This window comes from Erpetoichthys calabaricus, chromosome 3 (genome assembly GCF_900747795.2).
Source record: "Erpetoichthys calabaricus chromosome 3, fErpCal1.3, whole genome shotgun sequence".
Lineage (NCBI taxonomy): Eukaryota > Metazoa > Chordata > Cladistia > Polypteriformes > Polypteridae > Erpetoichthys > Erpetoichthys calabaricus.
In genome coordinates this window covers 161,927,753-161,943,952 of record NC_041396.2, presented here as the reverse complement: position 1 = coordinate 161,943,952, position 16,200 = coordinate 161,927,753, and the positions used below count along the sequence as shown (strand labels likewise).

Here is a 16,200-nt window from a genome sequence, read left to right as displayed (position 1 = left end):
CCCAGTGGATTCGCTCACTGAGTGCAAGAGAAAAAAATAAAATGTATGTATAAAATAAGTTTAATTGCCAAATTTATTTTTCCACAAATAAAGGGCACTTACAATAACATAGAAATCAATATAAACAACATTAACATCATTATCATATGAGAATATGAAGTAATATATAAGAAGCACATTGCATATAAATATAAATTATTAAACAGTAAAATGTTCTTCTATAATATGCTACCGTGGCTATTCGTTTGTCTGTCCAGGATTTTAAATCACCTGTAGCTCGCAAACCGTTTCACCTATTGACTTGAAATTTGGTACACATATACTACGTCACGTCTACTATTCGCTTTCCCACACATATGAACAAATATATATATATATATATATATATATATATATATATATATATATATATATATATATATATACACATACATATACAGACACATACACATATATACATATACATACATAGTGCGTTGCAACACGGGCTGCGATTGTTACATGGGAGGGAGAGGACAAATCACAGCTTCCCGCTTTCTAATCGGGCTTGTGATTGCTGCTTTGACGGATGCCCAGATCCCACAGTATTTCCCCTTAGGAGAGGCGTTAGGCAAGTGTAATTGAATAGCGTTGCTGCAAGTTATTGCTCTTTTTATCTTTATTTTATTTTATTGTAGAGTCAACTCACAGCTGCGCGCACCAGTGCGTGCGTGGCGGATGCGTACGGCTGACGTTTTCATTGTCTACCACCTCCGCTAATCATTCTTGAGGCAGATTGAAGACTTAAGTGCCAGCTTAACTGAAAAATTAAAGAAAACATACTAAGTTTTAAAAAAAATCAGTTTTAACGGGAAAAGATGCTGACGAAAGAAGAGAAGCAGCGGGACGCTAGGGTGAAGAGCTGCTCATTAAGCAGCAAGGTCATCAACCTCTGAGCAAACGAATGGTAAACGTACAGAGAAAGAGGATAAATACTATGAATGGTCATGTCAAGTATATTCACTCCACGTTATCGTGCAGTGCGCTGTTACTGGTATTTTGATAAAAGAATCTGAATAACATATAAGAAGCGTATAAATTATTAAACAGTAAAACATTAACATTTAAGAAGTAAAGATACATTGAGTACTACTGTAGTGCTTTCGGGTATAGTACATTTTTTGTTTGCCCATTACATGCATAAATGTATACATTTTTTGTTGTACCTACCCAAGAACACGCGACATGACCCAGCAGTTAAAAATTTATCGCTCCAGCAATTTTAACTCTGTTACAAAGTCATCTAATATGGTATTGCAAACGGCAGCGGGAGCGTTTCTATAAACTCAATTTAAACTTACTGTTTACACCGTGCTTTGAAGATGCATAGTATGCGACACGTGTTTCGCCGTAATTGTGGGCTCATTAGGAGTACACAGTCACTGCACTCCCTTACTGGAATCGATCCTCGGACGTAGAGGCGAAGCCCCTAACGTTGTGCTACGGCGTGTGGTTCGTTCATTTGACAGCATGTAGATCGGGGTAATTACATTGCAGGCATTCGTAGTGTGATTCACAATCTGATTGTATGGGTGGTTACCTACCAGGTAACGCTTGTGGTTGGTGAGCAAGTCGGCTAACTTCTGCCACGGTGCCCTCTTTCAGTTGCGAGAAGCAGATCATACAATGGTTGAAATAGTTTAATATATATAGCAAAATCACCGCGCTTCGCAGGGGCGAATATGGTATTGCAAACGGCAGCGTTTCTATAAACTTAATTTGAAGTTACGGTTTATACCGTGCTTTGTTTCATATTCTTTTCCTACTTTATCAATTGTGTAATGTGTTTTTTGAAGAGGTTTGATTCATGGAAGTGATCACTCCTGCTGCGTTCAGTCACTTCACGTGAGCCGCTCTCTTGTGTGATGTTGCGATGTCCACGGGTTTATTTAATGTTAGCTAAGACCCGGCAGTTAAAAGTTTCTCGCTACAGCAATTTTAACTCTGTTACAAAGTGATGCAAACTCTAGTTTATACCTCGTGTCTTCTCATTAAACTTGTATCTCGCGAATATGGCATTGCAAACGGCAGCGGGAGCGTTTCTATAAAGTTAATTTAAGGTTAGGTTTATACCGTGCTTTTTTATACCTCGTGTCTTCTCATTAAACTTGTATCTCGCGAATATGGTATTGCAAACGGCAGCGGGAGCGTTTCTATAAAGTTAATTTAGACTTACGGTTTACACCGTGCTTTTTTATACCTCGTGTCTTATGAAGATGCTTGTATGCGTCACTCACTCGCTTCTTATTGTTTCGCTGCCTTGTCAATTGTGTAATGAGTGTTTTCTTCAGCGCTCTTTGGGGCTCCTCCTTCTTTTCTACGTACTGAGTTCACAGTCAGTTCACGTGATTACGTGGGAGGCGTGATGACGCGACACGCAACTCAGTCTCCTACGGCCATCTTGCTGCCTTCCATTACAGTATATGGACAAAAAAGAGGTTCCAGTTATGACCATTACGCTTTGAATTTCGAAATGAAACCTGCCTAACTTTTGTAAGTAAGCTGTAAGGAATGAGCCTGCCAAATTTCAGCCTTCCACCTACACGGGAAGTTGGAGAAACAGTGATGAGTCAGTCAGTGAGTGAGTGAGTCAGTCAGTCAGTCAGTGAGGGCTTTGCCTTTTATTATTATAGATTCTTCAGTGAAATGTTGAAACAGAAGGACACCACCAAATATAAAACTGCTGGCTTTTTATGGCTTACTTTTAATACAAGTGCCAAATCTTGTATCACCCAGCAGTTCTTGTGCCAACCGCCAAAGCTGCCCAATGATGCAGTACTCCCAGGGTTCATTTAAGTAGCGCTTCTATGGAATTGTCTGTGGTTTTCCGCAGTAGGTTGAAAAACTCTCAAAATAATTTCCATTTAATTATTGATGTCAAAACCGCGAATAGGTGGATCTGCGAATTGTAAACCCGCGAATCACAAGGGCTTACCTACTTTGTCTTTTTAGTTACAACTACTTGTGTTCAGAGTAAGAAATGCATCATTGTAATTGGGAGTCCCATTAGTGCTCCTTTGTTGGCTGAACACTGAAATGTACTGAGGAACCTGAATATCTTTAATGAACTAATCACAATATACATGGATTTGCAAACTGCAAACAAACGCCACACCACCTTGTACTTCTGACCAGCTTCAAACAGAACGTGCAGCTTTCACAACACACATGGATTTCTGTGTTGTAGAGTAGAAGCTACCAACTCAGATGCCTTAGCTGTGCAATGTTCGCTTGGTTGAAATTTAATTATTTGGAACACTTCCATTGTTCTGTCTGAATTTTGTATAAGCAAATGCAAAATTCACAAATAGAGAACTTTGTTTTGTTTTCCTCTCTTTGTTCTTAAGGCTAAATGAAATACCACTACCTCCACCCTGCCACAGACCAGCTCTAGTTAGTTAGGAGCGCGGATGGAAGAAGCACATCATTTTGAGGGTAAAGCAAGATAAGGTGAAGGGAAGCAACTTTACAATGATCTTCTTCTGAACTTGTATTTCTGCCTGTTTTCACACAAACCTACCAATGACCATTGGGTAATTTTTACCAGAATAAAAAACAATACCCTGGGCAGTTAGTTGCATATGGAATTAGTCTTTTTAAAATTTGTTTACTTCAGCAGAAGTCCCCTAGTGCAGCAATTCTTTAACTCGTATAGCTTAATTTTTGTTCATTTGTGCAGTATTTGCAGACATCAAATCATGAATAATTTAACCTGTTTTGCAGTGCTTAATACAAAAGTCTGCACCAAAGCAAAATTCTTGTAGCCAAGGTCACCAGTGCCACTTACTTTTGCACAGAGGTGTAAGATGTTCACTGCTTAACCTTTACATTATCATTAAGTGGCTGCAGTGGGATTAACTTGAAGTGAAGATTATACAGGAGTTTTATTTATCTGTTATTGAGCATCATTAAGCTCTACACTTCCTGAAGCATTCCTCCATTTTTATTTGTCATCTTCATTCCATTTTTCACAACACAGGTTTATTATAAATGTGTGTTTATGTGTTCAGCCTCTTAAACAGTATAACCACAGAATTATGCTGGAGAAATAAAAGATAACTGTGTGGGACAAATTGTTGCCTACATACATCAATATAGATTAATCATGTCATTGTCTCCTGATTGTTATCCATTCCCATAAAGGTACATATATAATTTATAATTAGTTTGACAAATGCACCTCATGCGTGCTGATTAGCCGGACAATGACTGAGTTAAGACTACTTGGATCAGTCTGCATTCAGAAGTGAAACAAATAAAGCAAACTGTCACATCTTGCCAGCCAAGACCACCCACCATTTTGTGCCGATAGGGCTCAAGACGTTTGCTTAAAAACATATTCAACATGTCCACTGCAATCATCTTCCTCAACGAAGAAAGTAGAGTGATGAAAAGACAAATGTACTTAGCTCGGTGGAAGATACGTTAAAACCTCTATAAATTATTTACTTGTATTACTTGCGCTTTCTTTATGGTGCAATATATTAAAACAGTGTGCTAATGCAAAATAATATAATATAATGCTATTTTATGACGCAGCCTTAGGGGCTATATATATTATAATTAATGCAAATATGAAGAAATGTAGAGACAGTATAGCAGCATACACAGGACTGAATGACAAGGAATGACAAAGAACCATAGACATGTTGCATATTGTCTTTATTTGTTCTTTAAAATGGAAGAACACCATAATGAAAATACACAGAATATTACAATAAAGGTGATACAAGTATTGCAACATGCTGTTACCATTTTGTTTAGCTTTTATCATGAGATTTCCTTTTAAAGATAAAGCAAGCATAGATTCATTATGTGCTTTCTGGACCAAAAGTGATTTACATACAATTTAAAAAGAAACTACCGTTGTTTGAACTCAGATGTATATATATTTGATATTTTAGAAATCTTTTATAAGCTAGTTTGGAAATATACATGGACACCAAACCTCTGTTGTAATAGTTGATGATATAAATTAATTGAAAAGATATGTAAAAAAAATCTAAGGTGTGCAAGACATGGGTTTTTCACTACATAAAGTTCTGATTTTAGACCTAAAATATCTCAGGCCAATGTGCACAGAAAGTCAAAATCATTTTCACTTGCTATCAAAATCTGCAAAGAAGTCAACATTTTATATCCCATCATAATACTTTTCCCATGTAAATACTTACGGTATGCATAGGAAAGGTAAAATTGTTTTAAGGAATGTGTTGTTTTTTAGGTGTTAATAAGTTTGAAACTATAATACTTGAAATTGTGCAGTTTTCCTTTTATGTGCAATTTTTAAAAAGAAACCCATATTCTCACACTTCAACTCTCACACACATTTTAAATAAAATCTAGATATTGAATAATACTCATAAAATAAACTAATTTCATCAAACTGTTGAACATTTCTAATAGTTACACATCCATCATAGCTACAGGATATATTGTCCAAATAGCACATCCTCCTGTCCTTCTGTGTATCCACATGTCCTCAGATTTTTATTTTGGAGTAGGCAGTTGGATTCTGTGAATGAAAAAAAAAATCAATTATAATTTGGCATCCTTTTTTTCTGAAAAAAAAGCCAAGCATCTTTCCTTATAGTATTTGTATCTTGGAAAAAAACACCACATAGTTGTCTTATTCCAGAGAGTAGTGTGTTTGCCTTATTTTATAGCATTTCAAGGTATAGCATACCCCAAGTAAGCTCTTTTGTGTGCTTTAACTTAATTTTTTGCTTGCTGAAAGCATGAGCTATTTTATGCATCCATTTCCAAAATTTATGAGCTTCCATTAAGAAAAGTACACTCTTGAATTTATGTTTATCTGTAAACATAAAAAAATCATTAAAATGATAAAGTCGGTAAGTCTTTCCTTTGTGAGCTCAACATGTCCTTAACATGGAAAAATTTCACAGTAATTGTCAAAAAAAGCCAGGAAAACCTAGAACCATTAAAAAATGCTGTCAGGCATGCATACTGCTACTTTTAAGTCATGTTGGTGTTTTAATGTTGCTTTTCTACTAGAAATCAGAAACCAGACAGAGTTGGTTTCCCTAAGTCTGTATCCTGTTTTCTTTCCAGTTTATTACAATTGTCAGAGATTTCTTACTGTGTACAGCAATGGACGGTTAGTGAAAAATAAAAATATTTGATATAAGATGTAGCTGCTTCTCCTTACTGTGGTATATTACCATTGTTTTATAGTTTGTGGCAAACATTTTCCTTTGTGCCCTCCCCCACCATAACTTATCATCTATGGGGGAGGAATGAAAGCTTTAGTTTTGTCAGAACATTTGTTCACCCAGTTTTAGACAGATCTCGATGTTTTAGGATCCCCTAATATTGAAAACATCAATAACTCAATGATGGGTGTGTGTCTGTGTGTGTGTGTGTCTGTGTGTCATTGTTTCTTGAGGATGGTCTAAAGCTAAAAGAGCTGGACGGAAAAATATCAAACTCAAAACTTAAGCCTGTTATGAGATGACAATGTGTTAATTAGTATTTGAGCCAAATTGTGTAAGTGAAAGAGACAACCTACAGGGACTCTCAAATACTGTAATTCTGCAATTAAATATGAATTCAACATTAGAGCAGTTACTGAAATGGTATATAATAGTTCGGGTAACTTGGTTCCTTGGGTGCAAAGCTTACTGACACTCACGTCCGAATTTTTCTTTTTGCTCTTTTCAGTTACGAATGACTAACCGAATCTTCAAAATGTTTTTTTGCAGCTTATCAAGTACAGTATACCTAAATACAAATAATCATAACACAGCCCAATCAATGAGTCCTTAAAACAACAATAAGATCAATGATTTAAAAACATCTGAGGCTTATCTTTGAACAGTTTACATCCCAAGCCAATAGCGTTGACTCTGTCATTGCTTTTACATGCAAACACATAATCAGGTTAAGGTGAATAACCCGGTAAACAAAGAAAACTGGTTTCTTAATATTCAGCTTTTACATGCACAAGTAATCTTCTGGAGCCATCCTGGAGCCCTTCTGAGATCATTAAACTGCACCAAAACTTGTGAAACGTCATTATCAGCCACTGTGAATACAAAAATAAGTATGATGCCTGTGATCATTTTCTTATGTTTTATAATATGTTTAGTCAAACTGATGCTCTGTTTATAGTTTCTATTAGCTGGATTGCACACAGCAAATGCTTTTCTGCTTGGATTTGCAATTGAACCCTGAAACAGGCCCGATACATGTGCTCCATACCTTACACCAAGTGCTGCTGGTATTTTTACTTCAATAAGTATTGTGTTAGGTTACTTGTTACATTAAAAAGTAGTCAAATCAAGTAACACACTTTACTTTTAGCATGTTACCCTACTGCTCTCGAGATTGTCTTGCTGCACTTAGCACTGTACGTTGAGCTCATCAACATAAATGAATGTTTTCTGAAATATTGAAACAGATTATTTCAGCCAGGAGAAGGAATATTGTGATCACCCAAATATTTGCCTCTGAAAATGTATTTTGTGGATGCTTCTATATACATGTGATTGCTAAAAGAGTGTGTTAAGCAAATACATGCGCAGACTGACAGAGTGCAGTGGAAATGCGTAGACTACAAAATCCTTAACAGCAACCTGGTTTTGGATGTACATGGCCACATAACTGGATTTTTTGTGAAGAAATCTACCTCTGGTAATCAGGTTTCTCAGAGGTCAATAACCTGATCTCTCTAATCAGAATAAGGGTTTACAAGGCACTTTAGAAGTCAGATTTCTGCGAATAATCGGGTATCCAAATGTGGGAAAGAGAGAGAGATAGAGAGGCCTTTACATTGAATCAGGCTTGGTCTAATTGACGGGTACTTGTGCAAGATGTTTCATGTGAATTGTATAGGGTGGTCCAGATCTAATTATGCAATTACGCTATAACTTATTAAGTTTATTACATAGAGAATTCACAAAAAATTATTTTTGTTTCAGATAGATGGCAGCACCTGCCCTGCATTCCAAAATGGCAGGGAGACAGTTGTCAGTCGAACAGCGGGTGCTATGTGTTCATTTTTTCTCGATAACGGGCAGTGTTTCCGAGGTGCAACGCAGGATGTTGGAGGAATTTGGACCGCCTGCAGTGCATAGGAACACGATCTCCCAAATCAACGAAATGTTTGACTGGACTGGTAGCGCCAATCACCCGAAAAATCCAGGAACCATCGAGAAGTGTGCGAACTGATGACATGAAGAATTGTCTTCATGCTGAATTGGAATCGTCCCCGCATCTGTAGCCAGAAGACTCAGAGCCTGTATCCAACTGAATGGAGGACAAGTGGGACACCCTGGGATTGCCTAATTTCCAGCAACAATGCCATAGTGTGACAACCTGAGCTTGCAAAAATTTTACCCATAATGCATGCTAATTTTTCAATAGATCAGTGCCATGTTATATCATTTTCATCCAGGGCTTGCTTAACATGCTGAGACCTCTGTTTTTATTGTGTGTTTTTATATCTACCAAGATGAATTGGAGTGCAGGGAAAATTGCTCCAGAGTTTGAAATAACTGGGCAAAGCGAAGTAGGTGTGAAAACAGCTTAAGTCATAAAGACATTCCTAATTTCTCCCTTTATGTCTTATAACATATTTATGTTTTTTTGGTGAGGGATTTAAATCCTTTTGCCACAGCCTTCTTTATTAACAAAGCATTGACCTAGGAAAATCCTCTTTAATAAAATCCCTTTTTGCGCCCAGGTGTCCGTGTGTGTGTGTCTTCTGGTGAAGTGCGCATGCGCGGGGCACGGTGCGATGCGCGATATTACTGTCAGAGAAAGTTAGAGGCGTTTTACGGAAATACAAACCAGTATTACTGCGAGAGGAAATTAAAGGTACACAATACAGTGACGCATATTACAGCCACATACAAGCCAGTATTACTGTCAGAGGAGAGTAAAGGCATATTGCCGATGCACACGCCTGTATTACCACCAGAGAAAATTAAAGGTATATTACGGACGTACAAGTCAGTGGACGTACAAGACAGTATTACTATCACAGAAAATTAAAGACACACAATACATGGCGGCAGCCCACGAAGAACGGTCAGCTCAGCAAGTAAACATCAACAAAAGAAAGGCTGAAAGAAAGAAAAATATGACCAACAAAAAGAATGAGGTCAAAGTCCCTTGCCATTTAATATAGACTGTTCCTACTAATGTTTATGCACTACTGTTCTAGCGCCCGTTATTGTAACGGGCTAAATGACTAGTAAGTACATATTAAAGTTATACTTCATTAGATTATTCAGTGGTAATTAATATGTAACATATTGTTTAGTACTTTTTCACTATGTGGATATGTATCACTTTATGTTGCACTATTTCACATGATTTACGGCACTGAACATGACCTGTGTGTAAGTTTGCTTGCTTACACGTATAAAATGCATGTTTCGCATCATAAAGTTCCCCTTGGGATTAATAACATGTATTAAATCTAAACTAAACCAATAACTAAAGATCTCTGCTGAGAGGCAGCAGTATTCTGTTTATGTGCAAATAACCCTTTGAAGAAACAAAATGTATGTTAGTATTAAAGGCTAACAATCAGAAACTAAGCAGAACTAGGGAAGCCTGTTACCTGTTTTTTTTATATGATTTCTCATATAAACTTAAACTGCACAACACTTTTAAACATTTGTTATAATTGCTTCAATGTGTCTTGAAAACATAGATATGATGATCATAAATATGATGGTAATAAATCAATTTGAATAAAAAAACATAAAAGAAATTGACAGAAACAGGAATGAAATAGCACAAAAAAATATAACCGAAAACTGTACAATAAACACTAAAAAACGCAATTAACAGCAGGATTATTCATTATTTCTGTCTATCTAGTGTGTAGGTACTGTCTATCTGTGTACAAGGAATATGTCCTTTAGAGCTCTTAATTCTAGTGCAAACACACCTGAGTCTCGGAACATAAGAAAACTTGTACTCTATACAACTAAAACCATTCGTGATAGATTCAATAAAGCCATTTTAATTTGACGTTTGCATATGCATACATATGTGCATGTACTGTACATATGTTGTTTAACATGAAATAATACTAAAACACGTGCACATACACATCACACTCAGTATACAGCCGTACACTCTAAATGCCATATAATGTCAGAATTCCAATTCTTTAAAGATCTAAAATGGCTGTCATAACAAGCGATCACAGGAATAAAATATAGAAAAATGAACAACAACAACAACAAAAAAAACAAAATTCTGTTGTTGATATTTTGGAAATATTGTGTTCCACCCCTTATATTTAAACACATAAAACATTGCTAAGTAGCATGACTGTAAAAGTCAGAATTGATATTTCATAAATTTGGCTTCATTTTTAAGACTTAAAGACTAACAGCTTTAACTAGTCACTTCTTTTCAATGAAGTTTACCATATCTTGATTATTTTTTTAAACTTTGCCAGTCTGTAACCTCAATATTCAATACAAGCCAGGAGCCAAACTTTAGTGGCACACCAGTCTACTGCAGACCACACTGGATGCCTCAGACGACTGTTTCCAAAACTGAATTCTTTATATTGTGAAAATAAACTCACACTGGAATCACAGTCCAGTGCATTGCTAGTCACTCTTCTAAAATGTTGCACTAAAAATGAGCTTAATTTAAAACTTGGTAGAAAGAATAGTTCAACCTTTGTCAAAAGCATCTTGATGTCTGATATTATTCAAGTATAAATGAATTATGTTTTTATAGATCATAGCTTCCAATTGGAAAGTATATGGGCAACATAACCTCCTTTTCCAAAAGGTGCAGGAGGGGTTCAATATACTTTAGTAAGAAAACCAAGTGGATAACTCATTAATGTTTAACTTCATTTTGACTGTTAATTTTCCACTTTTCAAGTACTTCCTTGATTAATGTGTATCTTTGGGGGGCTCCAGACCCACAGCAACACCTCACTGTGATTGTTACTGTTCTCTTATCTTTAGTCAAGTTAGAGGTTTTTGTCTTCTTTTTTGTACTTTTGTGTGTGTTTGGTCTGGTTGTTATTGTTTAATATATTTCTTGAGCGTCTGTAAAAAGCAAAATTTCCCATTTGGGACAATAAAGTTGTATCTCTCTTTGATTTTCATGTAGGGCACAGTGCTTATTGCAGTCTCCCTTGGGTCTGCATGGGTTTCCTACAGGTTATTCTGATTTTATTTTTCTAAAGATAGGCATTTTAAGCTGATTGGGGGCTCAACATTTGCCCAATGTTGTTGTGTGCCCAGAATCTAACTGGCACCCACTCCATAGCTGACTTCTGTCCTGTAAGAATAAGCTTTGGTTTTTTCTGACCCTGAAATTTAAGAGGGCAACTCCATAAGTTTATTTGATGAGTTTTATGTCACCTTAACCAACTTTATAAATAATAAATCTCCAGTGGTATGGGAAAGTGGTCTGATGTGAACATGTACATACTCAGCTGCAACAACGATGTTTGCAAGCCTTGCAAAATCCTAGTCACTGAACTGTAAATAATAAATTATGAATGATAAATAAAACGTTTATTTAACATCAAATGTATTTTTGTTTGCTCTCTTAATTAATTATTGATTACAGTTGACTTTATCTATATTTAGTAATAATTAGCTTTAAAATCAGATGACAGTGTAAGAGAAATGTTCGGCACCCCTGTCTTTATTACTTTTTCAGTTTAGCATATATGTGGTAAAGGTACTTGTACATTTTGTGCTTAATATGTAATAATTATTTATACATAAAAAGTTGGTCAATCCCACTTTTGCAGTCAAAGCACTGTTACCCACTATTTATGCAAAAAATTATACTCTGAATACTGTAAATGATAAATAAGATTCAGTTTTCTTAAGACAAATGACAAACTGGGAAAGTGTTAGTCAGACCAGGGGTCTGTTAAAAGGGCATACGAGAATGGTGACTTTCTGAGACAGGCACAAAAAGAAATGATGTACTGATGTAGAAGTGAAGAGAATCAAGAGGGATGAAACATGAGGATGCAAGAGTTACCTGCTTATATTTCTCATTACACAATTGTGCCAGTGGCTTGGAAGAATGTTGACAATTGTGTGAAAATTTAAAAAAATGCAAAGGCTGCAGACAAAGGTTAAAAGTGCAAAAGAAGACCAAAGAAAGTACAGAAAAATATGAAAGGATCTCCAAGGAGCCCAAGGTACTGTTCCAAATAGCAATATTAAAAGAGCCAGGGAAGAGGGTTCAAATCAGGCAATGTTCAGGCGAGAGTTGCCTTCTATGGAGATCAAATAGTCCCAAAGACAGCAACTAATAAAATAACTGGGCAATCAGGAAGTGCTCAGGCAAGGTGAGGTCCTGATGTGGCTGGAGGAGGTAGACTTGTGGCCAGAAGCAAAAGAGAACAATTGCTGCTAGATCGGGAGATGTTACAATACATAGACCCCACAGTACTTAATGTTTACTTTGAAAAAATTTTTGAAGGGCATCCACTTGGGAGCTTACTAATGAAATGGGATAGCCATAGTCCAGCACTTCTTGTCTTATATTTCATAAATATTTATTTTACTAGTTGCTTTATGAATAACTTTTTCCAGAGACCACCATAGGAGAGGAGCAGTTTGGTTTTATGCTAAGGATAGGAACAACTGATGCAGTCTTTGCATTGAGACAGCTCATAGAGAAACATCAAGAACATCAGAAAGGTTTGCAAATGGTATTTATTGATTTGGGGAAAGCTTATGATAGAGTGCCATGTCAAGAAGTCTGGAGGTGCATGAGAGAATAATGAGCACCAGAGGAATATGAGAGTATTGTCCAGGAAATGTATGATGGAGTGAGAACTCGGGTTAAAAGCAGTTTTGTGGTAACAGACCAAATCCAAATTAGAGGGGATCTTATTCAATTCCTTACATCCATCTTTGATCTGGATATAGATGTACTGAGTTATGGGATAAGAGACTAATCCCCCAGTGCATGCTTTTTGGTAATGACATTGTGTTGTGTAGCACCAGAAAAAATAAGGTGAAGAGGAAGTTGGAATATTGGAGATTGGCTTTGGAAGATAGAGGACTGACGATGAGTAGGAAGAAAGAAGAATATGTGAGATTTAATGATGATCAGGTCTCAGACGTTAGTCTGCAGGGACAGCTATTGAAAAGAGTGGATAAATTTAAATATCTAGGATCAGTCGTAGCCCAAGATGGAAACCAGATGCAGAAATAACCTGTACAGTGCAGTGTGGATGGAGCTGTTTTAACAATGTATCAGGAGTATTGTGCAATCAAAGAATTAAGGCAAAGGTTAATGGTAAGGTTCTAAAGACAATGGTAAGACCAACAATGATGTATGGAGCTGAGACATGGGCAGTAAAGGGAGTGCAGGGGAAGAAGTTGGATTTTGCAGAAATGTGAATGTTGAGATGGAATGTATAGAATTACTAAAAAGGACCAAATAAGAAATGAGACCATTAAAGGCACAAAAAAGTGGGAGAGAGATCTAAGAAAGTACAGGAAGGTAGGCTGAAGTGGTATGGACCTGTGAGAAGAAGAGACCATGAATATGTTGGCAAAGGAGTTGTGGGAAGGAAAGTACAGGGGAAGACAAAACAGGGGAGACCAAAGCAATGGTGGATGAATAAAGTAAAATAAGATCTGAAGGAAAAGGACTTGACTGGTAATGAGATGTTTGGAGAAGACTGATCAAGGAAATTGACTTCACATAGAAGTGTGAAAAGATGAAGAGGAAAAAGAACAACAACATAGAAGCGGGAAGAAAAAGAACAAGAAGTTCATAAACAGAAAATACAGGATTTAGAATTACAATCCCAATATTAAAATTGTAGGAAGGACTGCCCACAGGAGCTTCGCAAGTAATACGCGAAAGCCAACTCCACATTAGCTGTCAGTAGCAACTCATGTAAAAATATGATACAGATAATTATTGAAGTATTTATCTAAGTCCATCCACCTGCAGTTATCACACTGGTCCTGCTTCAGCATTACTATTTGCTCCTGCACCCTTTATGAATTTTAGGTAACACACGCTAGTTAAATCAAATGTAATATTTAGGTTTTAGGATATGCATAGAGTGTACAGATATACTTTGGGGCTCCACTGATTTCAAGTATAGTATAATTCTTTTAAGCTAATCTATTATGGATTACTCTTTATACATAACCAGGTTTTCAGGAAAACTGTTCACCTTGCAATTCTGTGTCATGGGATATGTGGATGAATAAGTGGGTGGTGAAAAATAAGCAAAGGAACAGACAAAATATTGCTAACAGTTTTTAAATTATACATTAATGGCCATAATTATACTTAATGATCAATTACGTTCTTAAACAGCCTGTTCTCAGTCTAGAGCCTTTAAGTCTGCTGATCATTTGGTGAATTGACTGACTGACTGACGGATATTTTATTCTGCACTCTTTTGCTGAAAATTAATTTTTTCCATGGAATGAAACACAAAGGTTTGCTTTTCATTCTTGAAAGGGATCAGCCTCACAATCCATCCACATGTTTCCTTATTCACACAAGCTGTTTCAGATAAAACCTCCTGTGACCATGAAGTTGTCGTACACCAGAACACCTGTGTGTAAGCCCCTTCCATTGCACTAAAGTGAAGGCTAATGGCTGTTGCACAAATAATTAGGCCAGCCAAACAAAAGTAACATAAGCAGCAGGATTTACAGAGAAGAGTGGATGAGGTAAAGATTTTAGATGAAGCCACTGATCCAGGAACTTGCAGTAAACTGGTAAAGAAGGATATCTCTAAAATGGAATTTAAGGCTTAGTCTGCTCTGTATTTCTAACCAGGATCCTGGAGATTTAAAAAAATAAACTACTTGAATAGTCTGCGGTTCATCCTGATGGTTTAGTATTCTTAATCTTAGAAGCACTTCTTTCATACATTTGAAAATAAGCATAAAATCAATTTGGGGAAGAGCAAAACTGCAAGCTGAACAACTCATAGAGGCATGTTCCGCTTATTAACAAGACAGTCTGTTATCTTGGGTGGTGAGACAGCAAAGGTTGGTGTTATAGATCTTCCAGATTAGAAATCATTACAGTGACCTGCACAACATAAAATCAGTCTGATACCATCCATAATGTCTGCTGCATGCATAATGACAGTTTACGTTTTTTGCTTTCCAAAACTTTATTACTCTTTATATGTAACACATATTGTTCAGTATTTTACTGTTCATTTTTCAGTCTACACAATATTTGTGGTAATGTACATGCGACATATAGCTCCATCATGTCCTGTAATATGAACAGCAATATCAAAAGCTATATGAAATTGCTCAATATAACAAAAGAATTTTCATCTGTTTGGAAGACTGAGAGGCCTAAAGAATCCAGCACACATATTTATATTTAACTAATATTATTTTTCTCCAACCAGTTTCCTAAGATTAGTCATTTGGCTTTATTCAAGAAAACAGTATGGTATTACAAAAAACACCTTGCACGGTATTTGTTTACACTGTACTGTACATATTTCTAAAAAAAAAAATTAAATAAAGTGCAAAGCAACATTTAATAGAAAACAGACCGACAGCAAGTACCAGTCCTTGTCATTTTCTAGTAGCAATGTCTTTAATTTCCATCCGGTTTTCTAGTCTCTGAAGCTACTGAAGATGTCCCAATATCTGGAGACACTCATATCTTATCCTGATGCAATCTACCAATTACAAATCTATTCCCTTTGTAGGTTCTGTCCTTACTACAGTTTAATGTCAGGACACTAAAGGACAAGCAAGTCAGTAAAGGATGTAAGAAAGATGCCTTGAAGATTCAGCAGGAAGTTGGAATGCCTTTTGGCAAACAGTGGACAACAAATGGTGTGGTATAATAAAAAGATTCAGGAGTGCAGTGGTCTCTGGCCCTACTAGAGAGCCTTATTGACCTCAAGACTTCATACACTCAGCCTAAGCTTTGAAGTAATTGTAGGCATGAACTATTGTGACTTTAGCAAAGCATTAAAAGACGCCTCAATTGAAATTCCATTGAGCTCAAATTCTGGAGATGATTTTGGGATGGAACCACCTAGTGAGAGAAAGGCTAGGGTTGTAGAGAGAGAGAAAGAAGAGTAAATGATGGAGTGTCATTAGCAGTATGTGGTAGTTCAGTAGAACAAGCCACCCCACCTAGTAGGCAGGGACTTGCACCAATTGAGGTAGG

The 16,200-nt window shown here is 36.5% G+C and overlaps 1 long non-coding RNA gene across 1 annotated transcript in view; it reads right to left on the bottom strand.

Annotated features, from left to right (window-relative positions):
- Positions 1 to 4,684: 4,684 nt before the first annotated feature.
- Positions 4,685 to 16,200, bottom strand: part of LOC114648436 (uncharacterized) — a 35,622-nt gene continuing 24,106 nt past the window's right edge. The window contains exon 2 of the long non-coding RNA XR_003715699.2: positions 4,685 to 5,554. This is a non-coding gene — a long non-coding RNA (uncharacterized LOC114648436). The remainder of the gene's footprint in view (positions 5,555 to 16,200) is intronic.